Here is an 18,694-nt window from a genome sequence, read left to right on the forward strand (position 1 = left end):
AAAATTTTTAATGTAAAAACTAAAGCAGTATACACAGAAACACTAAGAGTGGCAGGAGAGCTACAGAAGTTCCACGGTTGAGAGGACACCTTTTGTGTCAGTGAGTCAAACCCAGATCAGGAAGGCTGGGCTGCCCCACACTTGCCAACCTCTCCCCTGCAGGCCTCCGGGGAGTGGCTGAGGAGAAACCCTTAAGGGCCTATCTAGCTAGATAAAGCAGAGAAGCCACAGCCTGTAGACTCTGACAGAGATTGCTGTGAGGGTGATAAGAAATCTATTTCTGGTGCCTGACATTTCTGCCTGTGCTTCCAGACAGTGTCCCAAGTTGTGTGCTATATTGCCTAGGATTGCTGGGGTGCCATTACAAATACAAGTTTTTCCTGGGTGAACCTCAAAAATTCTCCTTTTGCTTACCAGCTTCTCCTTTGTCCTCTGTAACTGCCAAAATATTGCCTTATAAAATGTGCTGCTTTTTATAAGCTCTGAGCATTTATTCTGAATTAACTGTTTTTACAGCTTTAGATATAATTTATGTATACTAAATTTCACCAATTTTAACTGTAAATGAATTTTAGTAAATGTATAGCCATGCAACCACCACAATTACGTTTTAGAATACTTCCATGGCCCCCAAATTTTCTTTGTGCCCCTCTGCACTCAATTCCCCTCTCTACCCCTGGCCCCAAGAAACCACTGGTGTGCTTGTTATTACTATAGTTTTGCTTTTTCTAGAATTGCATGTAAATAGAATCATATAGCACAGTATATGTGATATTTTGTTTTTGGCTTCTTTCATTTAGAATGATGCTTTTGAGATTCATCCATGTTATTGTATCAGTACTTGGTTCCTTACAGTTGTCAATATTCCATTGTATATGACCATTTTCTTTTTTCTTTGTTTTTCTTTTTGTTTCTTTCTTTCTTTCTCTTTCTTTCTTTCTTTCTTTCTTTCTTTCTTTCTTTCTTTTTTTAATGTTTATCCTTGAGGGAGAGAGAGAGAGAGAGAGAGAGAGCGTGAGGAGGGGAGGGGCAGAGAGAGAGGGAGACATAGAATCTGAAGCAGGCTCCAGGCTCTGAGCCATCAGCACAGAGCCTGATGCAGAGCTTGAACTCTTGAACCACCAGATTATGACACAAGCCCAAGTCAGATGCTTAACTGAATGAGCCACCCAGGTGCCCCTGTTTTTATTTTTAAATGGGTATTTGGATTGTTTCCAGCTTGGGACTATTATGAAATAATAATCCTATGAACATTCCTGTGTAAGTCTTTCCATGGACCTATGTTTTTATTTTTCTGAGGTAAATATCTAGAGTGGTATTGCTGGGTCATATGGTAAGTGTATTTTAACATTTTAAGAAACTTCATTTTTCAAAATGGCTCTATCATTGTGCATTCCCATCAGCTGTGTATAAGATTTCCAGTTGCTCCATATCCTCACCAGCATTTGTTATTGTCAGTCTTTTGAACCTTTGCTATTCTAGTAGGGGTGTAGTGGTATCTCATTGTGGTTTTAAGTTGCAGTGCTCTAATTACCAATGATGTTGAGAGTCTTTTTGTGTGCTTTTTGACCACCCATATATTTACTCAAATATTCAAATATTTTCCCCATTTTACTATTGGATTGTTTTATTATTATTGAGTTGTAAGAGAACTTTATGTTATCCAGATACAAGTTCTTTTTCAAATATACACATTACACGTATTTTCTTTTAATTAATGCCTTTCCTTGTCATTTCCTTATATGTTTTGACAAGATAATGTTTTTAGTCTTTTTGAAGTCCAATTTACTAATTTTTCTTTATGGTTCAAGCTCTTTGCAGTCTACATAAGAAACTGTACCTAATCCAATGTCACAGAGATTTTCTCCTACATTTTCTTCTAGAAAGTATATGGTGTTAGCTCTTAGATTTAGGTCTATGATCTGGTTTTTGTTTGTTTGTTTATTTGTTTGTTTTAGAGAGAGAGAGCACAAGTGGTAGAGAGACAGAGAGAAAGGGAGAGAGAGAGAGAGAGAGAGAGAGATTGAGAGAGAGAGAATCTTAAGCAGGCTCCATGCCTGGCGCTAAGCCTGAGGCAGGGCTCAATCTCACAACTGTGAGATTGTGACCTGAGCTGAAATCAAGAGTTGGACACTTAACCAACTGAGCCGTCCAGGAGCTCCTGGAAAGATTTTTTTAAAAGAATTTTTTTTTTTTATACAGTTGAGCCTATAACCTGCAGCTTCCAGCCACTAAACATACACAAATTTATTCTTTCTTTGAGACACTTTTTAACATGCAGAGAAGTACCCAGATGATTCATAGATCCAAAACCACAGCCTAAGCAGGACACAACAACAACATTTCCTTCCTGAGCATGGTGCTAAGAAAACAGAGAACAGACCAACAAAGCCAGAATGGATCCCTGGAGTCAGCAGCAGACAGACCTCAGCTAGACCATCCTGGACTGACAGTCCTAATTTGGAAAGATCCTCAGGGAGCAATATTTGGCAGGGTCCCCTCCCTCCACCCAAATTTAATTCAGAACAGACTTCCATATACTTTTTAAAAAGGCTTTAAACTGTGGTTTTTGTTTTTAATCTTGGAAAACCAGGTGTAAAAAAAAAAAAAAAAAAAAGTAACAACATGGTGTTAATCTGAGAAGTAAAGTACCCAGAGAACAGGATGAGGACGGGACAGATATCGGAACATGGAGGTGGCTCCAGCCCTACAGCCTCTAATTCACGTGGCATGTAATCTTCTTAAACAATGATTACAGATACTAAATGTGCATTTGTGGCGACTGGAACTGTCATTAATTACTCTGCAATATCCCGTTGACCAAACTCTCTCCTCAAGTAAATACATGTAGCTTCCACTGAAATTAGTGGGTGTCACTTACAGGTAACTGAAAGGAGAATTTGGTTCTGTGACCTTACAAGGCACTGTGAAGACTGGGATTTACAAACGATGACTAAAGGAGATTTCTAGCAGAAGCAGTCAGCAATAAGGAAGGAATTAAATATCTTTATTTCGATGGAGTTAAAAAACAAAACAAAACAAAAACCACCTTCTGTCTAGACTTTGTTTGGGGCAAGATGCTAGGTACTGCCGGGGGAATCCAAGCTAAGACACAGACGCCCTGCCTTGACCTGCTCCCACAGCTGCAGGGGAGAGACCTGACCAACATCTCTTGCATCTAGATCATTCCCTCAGTCCTCAGCCTAAACGTCACTTTCTCCAGATGAGATTAGGTCTTGCTGGCAAGATGCATCACGTTTGCGATTACTTGTTTAATGCCTGTTTCCTCCTCCAGTTCCAAGAAGAGATGGATCACATTTATCTTATCATAGGGTCTGTGAACATCCTGGTAAGAACACAGGAGTCAGAGCCAGCAGCCTGTGTTCAAAACTCTGCTCTGTCACTCACTCTCTGTGTGACTTTGGGCAGAAGATGACTACTTTAGGTCTATAAGATATCAGAAATAGAAATAAAAATATTCTAAGGCATATGAACCAATGATCTAGATTCTAGACAGAACTATTACTTTCTTTAGAACATAATTTTGAAGCTCCTTAAGAGAGATTGGAAAGTTGAGAGACTACTCAAATCTTTCTTTCTCTCTCCTCCCGAGAAATAGCCAGGTTCAAATGTTATTTTTCCTACCACCACATCACTTTCCACCTGTCCTCCAGGTACTCAGCTTTAACTGTAGCACACTCCTACCTCAGGGCCTTTCCACTTGCTGTTCCCTCCACCTAGAACACTCTTTTCCCAGGGAGCTGTATGGCTCACTCCTCCACCTCCTCAAGGCTTATGCTAACTTATCACCTCCCTATAGGACCTTCTCCAATTACCTTAGCTAAAATAGCCCCTTCCCATCTCATCACTCCATCTGCCTTTTTTAAATGATACGCATCCCTACCTGACATCTGTACATTAACTCATTTTTACCTATTTCCCCCCACTAGAACGTAAGCACTCTGAGGGCGGAGGTGTTGCTGTGGTCACTGCCGTATCTCCCGCCTGTAGAACACTCTGGTATATAGTAAGTCCTCAGTGAATAGTCAGTATAGAATAAACAAATCTCAGTCTTCTTTTCTCATTGTGAGACACTTGACAATGTTGTTCTCATGCAGGACACGTTCCCATGCTGGGTACGCAGATCATGGAAAATCTTAAAATTAATTTTTTGTCAGGTAAAATAAGTTGGCGCCATTTTGCTTTAGATAGGAAGGGGGCATGGAATTCAGAAGCATGTGACGGATGTATGAGTGATGAAATCACACGCTTAAAGATCCCTAAGCTTTTATAAGGGACAGTATATCTGCATCTTACAAGAACACAGAGCAAATAAAATATAAAATTAAAAAAATTTTTTTAATGTTTATTCATTTTTGAAAGAAAGAGGGAGACAGAGCATGAGCAGGGGAGGGGCAGAGAGACAGGGAGACACAGAATCTGAAACAGGCTCCAGGCTTCAAGCTGTCAGCCCAGAGCCCGAGGCAGGGCTTGAACTCATGAACTGTGAGATTGTGACCTGAGCCAAAGTTGGATACTGAACCGACTGAGCCACCTGGGCACCCCCAAATTTAAAGTTTTTAAATGTTAGTTTGTAAAAAGAACCTTGATTTTTTTTCTAGACTTCTACTCTATAGGTAATATCATAAGTCAATATGCGTTTCCTTCTTTACATCTTGACTTAGATAAAACTTCCTTCTTAAAAACTTCTCCATGACTCCCTCCATTGAGCATTATGTGCTCCCCCCATATGTCCCCATGGAACCCCAAGCTTACCCTACTGAGGCTCTTAACACCATGTATTATAATACATGTAAATATTGCCTGATTACTTATTTATGTCATTTACTCACCCCCACCCAACACTGTCGCCTCCTCACCTCCAACCTGCAGGTCACAAGCTTTAGGGGAGACAAGCCCAAGTTACCTCATTGAGCATTTTACACACAGCACATACTGTGTGAATAAAATTTGTTAAATCAACTAATAATGTAAGTTCTTTTTAAGACTAGGCACACACAAATCATTGTTTAAAATAGAAAATTTATCATGTATGGGGCACATGGGTGGCTCAGTCAGTTGAGCATCAGACTCTTGATTTTTGGCTCAGGTCATGATCTCACAGTTCATGAGTTCGAGCCCTGCATTGGGGCTTGGGATTCCCTCTCTCCCTCTCTCTCTGCCCCTCCCCTGCTCGCACTCTCTCTCTCAAAATAAATAAATAAACTTAAAAAATCCTTAAAAAAATTTATAATGTACAGAGTTTGATAAATAGTAAAAAATGGTGTGACTTTTCGGGCACAACTTTATTCTGGGTGCCTGTAGTTTGGAATCATGAGTATTCAATTCTAGAATACCATCCTAGTTTTCTTTTCCTTCCTCTGCATTACAAATTTGCCCACAGATAAAACTGAAAAGAAAATGGAGTGCTATATCAGCGAGCACACACGCCAAAACAAAATTTACAATGTAGGTAAGGGAGAGGGGAACATTCTGGAAGCCCAATAAGTCACCTCATACTCAGGGAGAAAGAATTTTTTTTACAAAACTGAAAAAATCATGAGGTCACAGCTTATAAGCACTGCAATAATTGGTTATTGCCCCTCCTGTGAGCATTAGCAAGTCACTTGCTGAAGGGTGTGACTTTGACAAGGACGCTTCAGGTTGGTTACAATTTCCAGCTGTGTAACTCTCTCCCACTCAAGAGACCGTATCAAAGGCAGTAAGCAAGAATAGCATTATTGCAGGAGTAACCCTGAGTCCTTGGCCACTTCTCCAGAAATATAAATCATTTCGCACTCGGTACCTCACAGCTTATCATGGCAATCATGGCATGAGAAACTCGGGTCTAGAGCTGTAGCTCTCCCAGTATCTTGACTGGGGACAGCTTAGGCAGGACAAAAGTTTCTGTGGTCCATGTATTCCACTCCTTTCTACTTTCCACTCAGGAAACAAAACAAAACAAAACAAAACTCAGTAATGACAAAGACTACAAATGCAAAAATTCAAAAAAACTAGTTAAATCAAGGACAGTAGCAATTGAAAAGCAGGATTGACTCAAGGCAGAATCTGTTGTTCACTGATAACAAAGACCCTCCATAAACACAGTGGGAAGTCCAGCTCTCTCTCTGCATATGTGCACATGCATTGGGAGTTTTGCAACACTGGCAAGTATGACCTGTGAGCAAAGCTATCTCAGTGGAATAGTCAACAAACTCAACAAAAATAGGAATACCTATAAACTCACTTATTTACTAGTACGTAGGCTGTAGTATATCATAATCAACATCCAGGAACTCCCGCATTGTTTGATTAGTCCATTCAATGCCCATCAAATGGATCTTTTCAGACCTTACATGGACCATGGAGTATACCCTGAGAAACATTTCAGTGAGACAATTACACAATCAACTATTAAGTTTAGCTTCCAATATGTGCCTAATACAGCTTACTGCTTGTGACGAGGATAAAAAATATGAACAGGTCTGAGGAGCTTGTAGGTACTCAATAAATATTTAGAAAAATCATGTATTAGAGAGCAAAGGAACACATATGACTAGTATTGCTGGAAAGAATGAAAACGTTTTCATAATGTACAGGATTTCATGTGCAGTAATTGAGAGTAAATGCAATCCTTTCAACACTCTGGTCTCAAGATTTGTTATACTGTATCTAAAACCCATTGACCTGCATCAGCAAGTCATCCATAACACGTGCAAGATAAATTGCAAAGGGAATACCATCTCGGAGACCAGCTAGGAGTCTGGGGTAATAAAACAGGCCCAAAGTCTGGGTTTCCAGTTAATTTGGCAACAAGTGTGCATAAGCGTGAACCATAATTCTATAATATGCTCGAGGCTTAGGAATACATGTATGAGTTAATAAGTAGAAGTAGCTGTGAAACACAGTGAGATTTGATTCAGCCTTTGAAATCTCGTACACCTGCTATGAAAATATCTGCAGTGAAAGAAAATCAGATACAGTAAATAATTCACAACACAAATTCTCTCGTGTGGGTGGGAAGTGAGTGGTGTTTGCCTTTGTCTCATTTTATATCATTTGTGTCAGAAAATCCACAGCTACAACGTAGATGCTTTCTAAAATGGCAAACTAAAGATTCTAAGCTAACAATAGGCAACTGTAGAGCTGATATGAATTTGCTGGTTGCCTGTAGTACTATCAAAAGGTACAGTGGGCTGCAGAAATTCTTTTCTTGGTCGTTGCCTTTCTTTTTCTTTTCTCCGTGCAGGCTGTAAATAGATTGTAAATTGTGTGATACTGTTGAACCTGAAAAATAATGCAAGGCTACTTTTAGCATAATCTACCAGAGCATAAAAATTTTGCTTTTCTACCAAAAACTACTTGACCAGTGTACTTGACCTTGATGCCTGTGACTTCATCTATTTTTTTTTTTTTTCAGAGAAGCTTGAAGGTCAGAGAACCAGGGAATGAGAGTAGGTTCCCAATAAATGTATTAATCATATTTTTAAAATTTTCTGTATCTTATGATGCTTTGACATTTGGAGAACATTACAGACCCAGGAGAGAGTGCCCCTCCCAGGGCTAGCTAATTCCTAAAGATGACATCGGACCATTGATCACGACTTTCATGTGCAAACCAGTCCATCCTGAATCCATACCCCTTAAGCATCTCCTTTATCTAACCCTCATACACCAAGCCAATAATTTGTCTTCCCTAATGCATCTCATGGTCAGGTACCAGGCAACTACCTCTTTTACAATCCAAAGGCCACGAGAATTATTTCAACTAGCCAATCTTAGTTGTTGACTCTACTTTACCTTGCCTTTTCTGCAGAAACCCCAATAAAGGCTTTGGCCTATGCTTTCCTCTCCCTCCTTTCTGCCTCCTGACTGGAACTGGGGGACCTCTTGTGGCCCTGCATGACATGGCATGCCCCCTCTTAGGATACATAAGTGATAAATTCTTCTTTCAATGGCATTGGCTTTTCCATGTTGTCACTGAGTCATCCATAATCAGAGTCCCATGGGTACAAACAAGGCCACGGGCTTTTGTAGTCATTATTAAGAACATGCTTTCTTGGCCTCAAATCTGGCTCAGAGACGACCTAATTTCAAAAAGATAACACAAAGTACTATAACCCCCATCCCAGGATGGGAGCCAGGCCCTTTCCTCATCTCTGCCTATTTCCGGTGTGGCGCAGTGATGTATGGGGAAGCACACTCTCTTACTGACTTTCTGTCATGGCACCAAAGTCCAGAAAACTTGTGTGACCTACCGAAAAAAGTAGGAATGTAGATCTGTACAGGAAGTGAAACAGTAGAGCCCCGCACTCCTGATTCCTCAGTGTCGAGCCACTGGAATAACACCACTGATCATGATGATAGCTGTGAACATTCGTTTACTGAGTGGCTCTGTGCCCAATGTTTTACACGCATCATCTCATTGAACTCTTACAACGAGGCTATGAGGTAAGTGCTATCATTATCCCATTCTGGAGATGAGAATTTAGGCATGAAGGTCATTAGTCCAAGGTCATGTATCTAGTGACTGGTGACGTGGGACAAGACAAACCAAGTCTAAACCACAGCCCAGGCTCTAAACCCTTACCCTATACTACACCTGCCAAAGCTGAACAAGGCTCCATTTCCCTCATGACACAGAATTCAAGGACATAATTCCTTTCGTGAATGAAACATTGATAGTCTGAAAACCTTAACCCCTAGTTGGCATCTCTAACTGACTGGTAGATGATGCCATATTGCCTTCCAAACCAAACATACTTTTGATAGATATTCACAAGCAGGGGCAGGGCCAGGCAACATTGTGAAATAGGCAACCTCCTGATTTCTGGTGATTGCTTTTCCTAGAATTCAGGGATCTCACTACTTTTGCAGGTGAACCAAATGACTCCACGTCCCACATTGTCCTCTGTGGTCTGTGGCTTAGGCTCCAAAGTATTTCTGTGGATCTCTAAACCTGTCCGAATTCTCATTCTCTCTTGTGTTCTCTAGAATCCATTAAGGGTTCTAGATTCAAATGGACCTGGCTTCTAATTCTAGCAACCTCTAATTCTATACAACTTTTAGCTGTGTGACCTTGATCTCCACTGTCATCTATAAAACTGCCATTGTAGCATGGACTTCCTCAGTTTTTTTTATAAAGATAAAAATGATACATCACGTGTGCTGTGCCAACATCAATTCTTATCATGTAATTGATATTCTATAGTGATAGTTCAGTCATGAGGAATAGTTCCCCAATTTTCATATGTACTATTTCAATATAAAGTAGTAACATTGGTTTCTAAGAGCCACAAAAGCATCAGTCTCTTTACAGTATAGACATACTTCACAAAGATGGCTTAATAAGCCAGCCATGAAATTAAGCACTGACCTAGCATATCTGATAGGAATTTGAAAGAAATACAGGAAGTTCTGATAAATATAGACAGTAGGATAAATGAAATTTAAGCCATGGGTCTAAGAAGAGAATGCAGTCTACTTTACAACGTTGCCAAATGTCTGCAATTCTTATGTCATAAAATTCTAGGAAGAATGTAATACATTCAGCAGAACTAATAAAAGGAAAAAGCAGGAAGGCAAATATCATAAGTCAGACGTCTTCATCTCTGTTCTGCCACTCGTTGGCCATGTGACCTTGGATATATCTCTACGGATGTCAATTTCCTTCTCTGTACAATGACAGTGTTGGGCCAGACAGTCCTGGAGATTGCTTTCAGTTGTACCATTCTATGAGGTGATGAGTCCGACTCTACCATTGTCCTCTCCCCTTGTTCTCTGGAGATATTGTTACCACAATAGTTACTGTTGCCTCCCAAGTAACATCACGTAGCAAAGTCTAGTCACGCACAGGAATTCTAGGCACTGTGACCGTGAATCCTAATCCCTCTTTGGTCACACCGTCATTGAATGACCTTGCGCAGGGCACGTAACTCCAGCTAACTGCCTCAGATGCCTCACCAGACAAAAACCTCCAGGGATTTACAGGATAAATTTCCAACTCATTGCACTCTACAAGCTGCCCTCCAAATGCCTTTACAATGTTTACCCTGGGACCACCCATGACAAATCATGAAATTAGACTGGTTTCCTGAATAATTTTTTTTTCTTTCTTCCTTCCTTCCTTTCTTTCTTCCTTTCTTTCTTTCTTTCTTTCTTTCTTTCTTTCTTTCTTTCTTTCCTCCCTCTCTCCCTCCCTCCTTTCTTTTTCTTTCTTTCTTTCTTTCTTTCTTTCTTTCTTTCTTTCTTTCTTTCTTTCAGTAGGCTTCACACCCAGTGCAGGGCCCAACATGGAACTTGAGCTCCCAATCCTGAGATCAAGACCTGAGGTGAGATAAAGAGTCAGATGCTTAACCGACTGAGCTACCCCAGGCACCCCTCCCTGAATAATTTTCAATCATGGTATGTCTCCACCTCCAACATAGAAACCTATTTCTCCCTATTCAAACCATAACCATCTTTCAAGGGACGCTAAATTTAAATGAAAATTTAAAAGGCTGAAAAACTGGTCAAATTTGTGGCAAACTCAAGGCTAGGAAGGAGGGCTGATATACACTGTACAATAGAACCACCAGTATTTCAATAGGCTGAGATAGAGAGTGGAAACCAAGGAGAATTAATGTCAACTTTCAGCAAATATTTTTGAGCAGATGTGTCTTATAATGGAATTGGTGCATAATCCCCTCCCAAAATTTAGTGGATAGGAAGTTCAATATTTCTATAACAATAATAAAATAATGATAGCCATTTATTGTGCAAATTTTATGTTTTAGGCATTATGCCAAAGGCATCACATACCACGTCCATTAGAATGCTTTCAGCTGCAATTTGGAGTACCCAACAAAAATTGGCAGAGTAGTAAGGATTTTCTATCTTACAGCCATAGGTAGTGAAGGGGCTGGTTCCAGGGTTAGTTGCTTAAGCAGCATAACAACACCATGGAAACTCATCCTCCAACTCTGCCATTCTTGCAGAGTCAGCAACATCTCTCCTTGTGGTTGCACAATGGCTGAAATGATTCCAGGGGCCATATCTCAACATATAGAAAAGTACACCTCCGACATGTCTCTTTTTACTATTTAGGAAAACCCTGCACACAGCATCCCTACAATTTCCCTCACATCTTATTGTCTAGAATCAAATCACTTACCACACCTAAATCTGTCAATGCCAAGGGAAATGGACTGCCAATACCATCTTAGACCTATCATGATTCACCCCTCACTCACCTTCCTTGAACACATGGAATGGTGTCCACCTTCCCAAACAAACCTCTCCACAGGCAAAGAAGAGAAGGATTGGGTTGGGAAGTAGCAAATGGGTAGATAGTCAACAGTATTTATTACACATACATTATCATTTTAATAAATCATCTTCAAATGGGTTATTATGTTCATTTTATAGATTTAAAAAACTGAGGCTCAGAGAAGGTCAAGTAAATTGCCCATAGTCACACAGATAGAAGTGGGAAATCCTACATTCTTAATCATCATACTGATGGTTCTGAAATGTCAATGTATGTAGGAAACATCAAGAGTTAGTGAAAATGTGGGATGCCTGGATTGCTCAGTCGGTTAAGCGTCAGACTCTTGGTCTGGGCTCAGATCATGATCTCACAGTTCATGAGTTCGAGCCCATGTGGGGCTCTGCACTGACAGTGCAGAATCTGCTTGGGATTCTCTCTCTCCCTCTCTCTGCCCCTCCTCCACTTTCTCTCTCTCTCTGCTTCTCTCTCAAAATAAATAAACTTTAAAAAATTTTTTAAAAGATTAAAAAAAAAGAGTTAGTGAAAAATGAGGATTTCTGGACTCCACACTCAGAGATTCTGAGGGTAGATGCCCTCATTTTTCATTTTTAACAATTTCAGTTAATTTGGATACAGGGTATCTACGAACCACATTTTGAGAGAGAGGGAGAGGGAGAGAGAGAGAATGGGATTAGCTATCACTTGGGCAGAAATCCGAGTTTTTTTTTTAAAAAGCCCCGATTTTCTGGAAGCTTCAGACCCACCATTGAGCAAAAGCTATTGTTTGCACAGGTCAGGCCCTATATGGTGTCCATGTCTGGCTCACTAATTTAAGAAGGATGTGGATAAAATGTGAGGGGAACAAGGGACCTCTAAAAGTTGGGTCTTCTAAGTAATCATTGAAGAATTTGGGGAAATTTAGAGTGGAGGATAGTCAACTTTTTGGCTTAGGGGAGAGAGGAAGCCATCATAAACCTTCAAATATCAGCTAGGTTGTCACATGTAAAGGATGTTCAGAGGTAGAATCAATGATTCTCATTTTGTTTTATTATAAGAAAGAATAGCCTAACAATTAACATTGTGCAATAATGCAAAGGAGTCTGCCTCATTCAAGCAGAGGCTGGCTGACCCATGACCAGAGCTACAGACACAGTAGAAAGGATTCCTCAGTTGAAAGGAAGGCAAAGCAGATGGCTCCTAAGATAGACTGTGGTCCTCCAATCTCCTTCTCTGCAAACTGACTTATGTTAGAGTGCAGAGGAGAGGGGCAGAGGGAGAGAGAGAGAATCCCAAGCAGGCTCCAAGCTCAGTGAGGAGCTCAATGTGGGGCTTGATCCCACAACCCTGGATCATGACCTGAGCTGAAATCAAGAGTCAGACACTCAACCAACTGAGCCACTATGGTCATTTCTGCTGAACACCTTCAGCAGATTAGCTTCTATTTTAATTTTGTTAATATTAGTTTTATTAGCATAATTAATATAAAATGATTTTAATACAACATATTAATAGTAATGTTAATTCATAAATATATTAATATAACTTCTATTCCAGGTTACATTTCTATTTTAATTTCTACATGTGTAATTCATTTAAAACATGAAATTATTATTTAAAATGAAAAAATTTTTTAATTTATAAATATCCTGTTTGCCCTAGTTGATAGGACATGTCTGACTTTTCTTTGTGTCCTTGTGGCATCGAACTTATAGATACCTAATACATAGTTGGCAAATGAAAAAGGATGGCCTAGAATGGTGGGTGAGCACATCCAGATTATAACACTGCACAACATGAGTAGTGAGTAACTTTTAATAATTCTGCCCTTCTTACTACCATTCTTCCCCCTTTGGGCACTGAGCATTGTGGTTATATTTGCAATATGTACCTTCCTCTCTAACCATCATTGATTGGGCCAGAAGTTAACACATGCTGATAATTTCTTAAAAGGTGGCTATACTTATATGTAGACTCAGAGCATGGTCTACTGAAAAAGAATGAAGTCAATGAAAGACAAAGAGTGAGGTCTCTGGCTTCTCCACCCCTGGATCCCAAGGTCTTCTTGAGGGCCAAGTGTAAATGTGCCCTTGGTCTCTGTGAGAAACCTCTATGTCTTTATAAAAGTCCTTCCTTCCTTTCTTCCTTCTTTTCTTCCTTCCTTCTCTCTTTTCCTTCCTTTATTCTTTTAAATTTTATGGAAGTTTAAACGGTTTTAGTTCGTTTCAGCCAGAATCTTGAATCCAAATGAATTTGTCTCTAGGCTTGCTGTTGAGGTGACTGATGACAATATCCCATGTCCTGACAGCTCCAGGAAAGCTGAGAATTTAAAGAGCTCAGATGATGAGAAAGCACCTGTATGATGCTAATATTTTGGAGAGTTTGAGATCAGAACTACTTCAGGCTGATTTCTTTACCACTCCAGCCTTGAATCTGCAGGGACATCAAAGCCCCTATGAAGACTCCACTGCAGACCACAAATATCCTTTTAACAAAAATTCCCCCCACAGGAATGATGACAAAGGAAACAACCTCTAGGACAATGAGGCCAGATCGCTCAAATGAGAGATGGGAATATCTGGGGGTATCTACAGCCCCCTGGTGCCACAAAGAGCTTCTCCATGCAACATTTTGGGTCTGCATAAGGGAATCCATCTGTAAGGTACAAGTAGCCTTTCACAATCACATTTATCAGTGAGTAATCACACGAACTTTGTATTTCAGTTTTGTGGCAAAATCGTTTCGCAATATGCATTTTGTACTCCATGGCTATCAGGCAGAACGTGTTGATGTCACATTGATATACTCACTGAAAAACAGTGCCTGAACAAATCCAGGTGACACTCTTCCCAAACCCCCAGTTTCAATGTAAATGGCAAAGCAGCACTGGCTGTAAATGAGGGGCAGCAGGAGATGTGTGGTAGCAGAGTAGGCAGGGACATCGTTGAGAATTTTTTCTCTCCTGCGATGAAGATCTCTCTTGTGTTGGTCAAAGTGGGCAAATCATTAACACAGGAGTGCTGAGGAAGAAATGCTGCTTCTTGGCTTTCCTATTCCTTAATTTTTTTTCATATTTCTTTATTTTTGAGAAAGAGAGAGAGAGCAGGGGAGGGGCAGAGAAACAGGGAGGAAGAGAATCCCAAGTAGGCTCCATGCTGTCAGAGCAGAGCCCCATGCAGGGTTCGATCTCACAACCCGCGAGATTATGACCTGAGCTGAAATCAAGATTGGACGCTTAACCAACTGAGCCACCCAGGTGCCTCTGGCTTCCCTATTCCTTAGTCTTACTTAAAGTCCAAGGCATTTGTAGACCCTCTTCCTTGGGTCCTTTTCATCCTCCTTACTGCTTTTTGATTCTTTTGTTTGTTCCCAGGGGTAGGAAAGGAATCAAAGCACAATGATTTTCACATTGAAGACTGGTTTAAGGAACAAAATTTGCAGTGTGTCTTGAAATGACTGCCCCTATTTCTATAAAATTATTCCTCTTACTGCCTTGTGGATGCTGAACTGGTTGCAGGTCTGAGAATATGCTTTAACCACGCAACACTTCTGTTCAAATTTAGCCTAAGAAGTTGAGTTGGCTTCCCTTGATCTACTTTTCCCCCCTTTGATCTATTTTTTTAGTTAATAGAATTCAGGTTTTATTTCTGAAATGATATTTATAAAATATATATTTTTTTAATCCAGAATCCTGGGGCACCTGGCAGGCTCAGTCAGTAGAACGTGCAACTCTTGATCTCGGGGTTGTGCGTATGAGCCCTATGTTGGGTGTACAGATTACTTTTAAAAAATCTTTTTAAAAATATAAAAATAAAATAAAATAAAATCCAGAATCCTGTCAAGGTAAATGCCCTACAGTGGCATCATGTTTGAAAATGTTCTGTTTCCATTCTTCTTTCCACACTTACCAGTTGGCATTCATTTGTATTCTTTTCCCCCACTACCATCATTATGCTTTTAGATGCTCCAATTGACCCACATTTGTCCAAAGGAAGCCAATATAATCTGGTTTCTGTATCATTTTGACATTGGCTCTTTGATTCTCGAGCACTTACTTTCTAGCAAAAGTGAGTCTAGGCTCACTTTGTACTTTTTCTGCCTCAGACCTAGAATCAGTTATTTTTCCAAGGAGTCTTGTTCTTTTCAATAAATAATGATATTTAGAAACCAAGATCTAGCTTCTAGGTGTGCTCATTGCTAATGGGATGTAACTTATACAGGCTCTTTCAGTATGCAGAACTAAGGAATGTATTTTTTCAAGAAATCATGGGTTCTTACTGATACCTCCAATTCTCATCCAATATCATAGAAATCTTCCTCTCTTTCTCCTAGTTTATATTTTTATCTTCCCTCACATTGAGAACCTTATTTCCAAAAATTTAAAGATATTTTCTCATTTGCTGTATGCTTCAATCCATTCAAAATAATCTCAGTATTGCTTACCAATACCACCACAAATAAATCTAAGTTAAAGGAAATATTGTTTAAAGTTCTTTCTGTTCAAAGAATACATCCTAGAAAAGCATATTAACACTGTGCCTGAATCAATTCCATTTTTTTCTAGGTCTGCCTGGGTGGTTTAGTCGGTTGCGCGCCCAATTCTTGATTTCAGCTCAGGTGTGACCTCACAGTTCATGGGATTGAGCCCAGTGTTGGGCTCTGCACTGACAGGGCAGAGCCTGGTTGGGATTCTCTCTCTTTTCTCTCTATCTGCCCCTTCCCCACTCTCTCTCTCTCTCTCTCAAAATAGATAAGTAAACATTTTTTGAATTCCGTTTTTTTCTATAGTTATACTTGATGTACAATTTGATATGCAGTTAAGATCATTTTTTCTGTTTATATTCTTTTTTTTTAAATTTTTAAATGTTTTTGTTTATTTTAGAGAGAGAGAGATTATGAGCAGGGAAGGGGCAGAGAGAGAGACACACACAGAATCCGAAGCAGGCTCCAGGCTCTGTGCTATCAACTCAGACCCTGACTCAGGGCTCAAACTCATGAACCAGGAGATCAGGACCTGAGCTGAAGTCAGACACTTAACCAACTGAGCCACCAGGGCGCCCCTGTTTATATTCAGTTTTAATGTTTGCTCTTTTTATTCTTTGTATTTAATTTTGTTTTTTATTTATTTTAATTTTATTTTTACAATATGTATAATTTTTACATGGTTCAAAAATCAAAACTGTATAATAACATAAACTCAGAGAAATCTTAGTCCCAATGCTATCCTTTCCACCCTAATTGCTTCCAACCCTCTTAGGTGGCTATTTTTATGAGTTTATAGAGTCTTAATATTTTTATTTTTGCAAATCTTTTTATTATTTTTTTATTTTGATATTTAAAAAGTTTTCTATTTTTACTATAGTGGTTACCTTTATACGAACTAATACTTTGCAATTTTTAATGGCCATAATCCCCCTTTTCCTTACATGGACTTCTAAAATTGGTTTAGATCTTTAAGTAGTATCTTTTGACTCCCACTTATGACCTAAATGCCAGTCAGTGGTTTTATTTTACTTCTCCTCTTCCCTTTCTTTTTCTTTTCTTTCTTTTTTTTTTTTACATTTATTTATTTTTGAGAGACAGAGTGAGACAGAGTGCGAGCCGGGGAGGGGCAGAGAGAGAGAAGGAGAGACACAGAATCTGAAGCAGGCTCCAGGCTCTGAGAAAGAGTTCAGCACACAGCCCAACACGGGGCTCGAACCCACAAACCGTGAGATCATGACCTGAGCTGAAGTCGGATGCTCAACCCACTGAGCCACCTAGGTGTCCCTCCTCTTCCCTTTCTCTTCTCCAATATTGCCAGCTGTGCTATTTCTAATGTAGAAGAATGTGCAATATTTACAGGCTATTCTTCCAACTTTGTTCACAGTCTTAGACCTCAAGTTAAATACAGTCGGTGCTCATCGGTTGCTGCTTTTTCCTCAGTCATCTTCTAGTGGGATACAGTTCATCATCTAGCAGATTTCTCAGGATGAGATTATGATTACATACACTCTGATTTCTTGCATGTTTAAAACTAGTTGCCTATAGTCATATTTAAAGGACAGCTGGGCTAGATAGATAACACAACCTTGTTTTAAAAGTGGGAATGGAAACAATTCAAGTAATCAACAATCAAAGATGTTTAGTTAAATAATGAACCCTGGTCCACACATCTATCACACATGCTACAACTGCTGTAGAAAAACAGGAAATGATATAAAAACGTGGAATGGCCAAATTTGTGTTTTTAAAGCATAAGGACGCTATAAGTATGTGTATGGGTGTGTAGCAAAAAGCAGGTCAGAGGTACCTTAAAAAATTAGCAGTTATTTTCTTTGATTAATAGAATCATTGGTGATTTTTAGATTCTCCTTCATGCTTTTCTCCCCCAGTTTTTCAAATTGTTCAACTTGTGGGATTGGAGAGAACACAGTATTTTTTTTAAAAGCAAGACAAAGATCTAAAGTTTTCAAGGCTTATTTTTAATGTGTTGGTTTTCATCAATCCCACAAGACACAGTGTACCAAAGAAAGAGCAGCATGATCTAATTAGCAAGCTCAGGACAGTCTAGGCTGGTCTCGGTGCTCTGCCTGTCCTAGGTACTCGATCAATGTTGGCTGGTGATTAAGAAAACTACAATTAGTCAGCTCTGAGCAGAGTCATTTTAGGCAGTAATGTTAGTGTTTTTGAGTCAAGCGTCTGCCCTCTCAGGACTGTGGTGAGGACAGAATCAAGTAGTGTATAAGTAAAACTGTCAGTGTTGTCTCTGGCACATAGTTCTCATTTCATCTAGGAGGGAAATATATATTGTTACCCTCTTTTTCTCAATAACTAATGGGGATGTATTCGCATTTACTTATTCTGAAGGATGTAAAAACAAAATGGACAGATAGCCAGTTAAAAAAAAAAAAAAAAGCCTGAGGCAGCCTATGAGAGTGTTCTAGAGAAACAGAGAGGAAGAGACAGCTCAGAGAGCACACAGAGAGCAAAAAAGCAAGACAGAAACTTTAGAGGTTATTAGAAATTGCAGTAGTTAGGCCTTCTAAGTAAGAGTGGCTTGTGGGCTTATAAGTAAGAGTGGAGGAAACCTGTGTCCCTAAATCATAACTGTATTGTTATAATAAAAATAAGCAAGTGGAGTATCCACCTGCTTTGCTAAGTAATGATCACAGGATAGTAAACTCATCACAGCTTTTCCATCGACTTCCCCCAGTGGATCTGACCAAGAACAGACAGCACCCCAGAGCGACTGAATCAGAATCTGAATGTGAAATGCCAGGCCTAAAAGTTTTTTCTGAACACCTCTTCCAAGGGATTATGATGACTAACTAGGTTTGGGAGTCACTGGCCTATATATACATGTGCCCACCATCCATCCCATCCAGCAGGACAGTCCCAGAATAAATATTACGAGAGCCCCTCCTGGTACTCCTGGTCTTTCTCTCAAGAGATACACATTACGTGCTC

The 18,694-nt window shown here is 39.7% G+C and overlaps 2 long non-coding RNA genes across 3 annotated transcripts in view; both read right to left on the reverse strand.

Annotated features, from left to right (window-relative positions):
- LOC123590401 overlaps positions 1–18,694 on the reverse strand; it is a 103,114-nt gene that overhangs the window by 46,853 nt on the left and 37,567 nt on the right. The window lies entirely within an intron of this gene.
- On the reverse strand, positions 6,563–8,407 carry LOC123590402. Its single transcript, XR_006708745.1, has 2 exons — positions 8,259–8,407; positions 6,563–7,287 (listed from the first exon to the last, which is right to left on the reverse strand). It is a non-coding gene; the product is annotated as an uncharacterized LOC123590402 (long non-coding RNA).

The sequence above is a fragment of the Leopardus geoffroyi genome, chromosome B4 (assembly GCF_018350155.1).
Source record: "Leopardus geoffroyi isolate Oge1 chromosome B4, O.geoffroyi_Oge1_pat1.0, whole genome shotgun sequence".
Lineage (NCBI taxonomy): Eukaryota > Metazoa > Chordata > Mammalia > Carnivora > Felidae > Leopardus > Leopardus geoffroyi.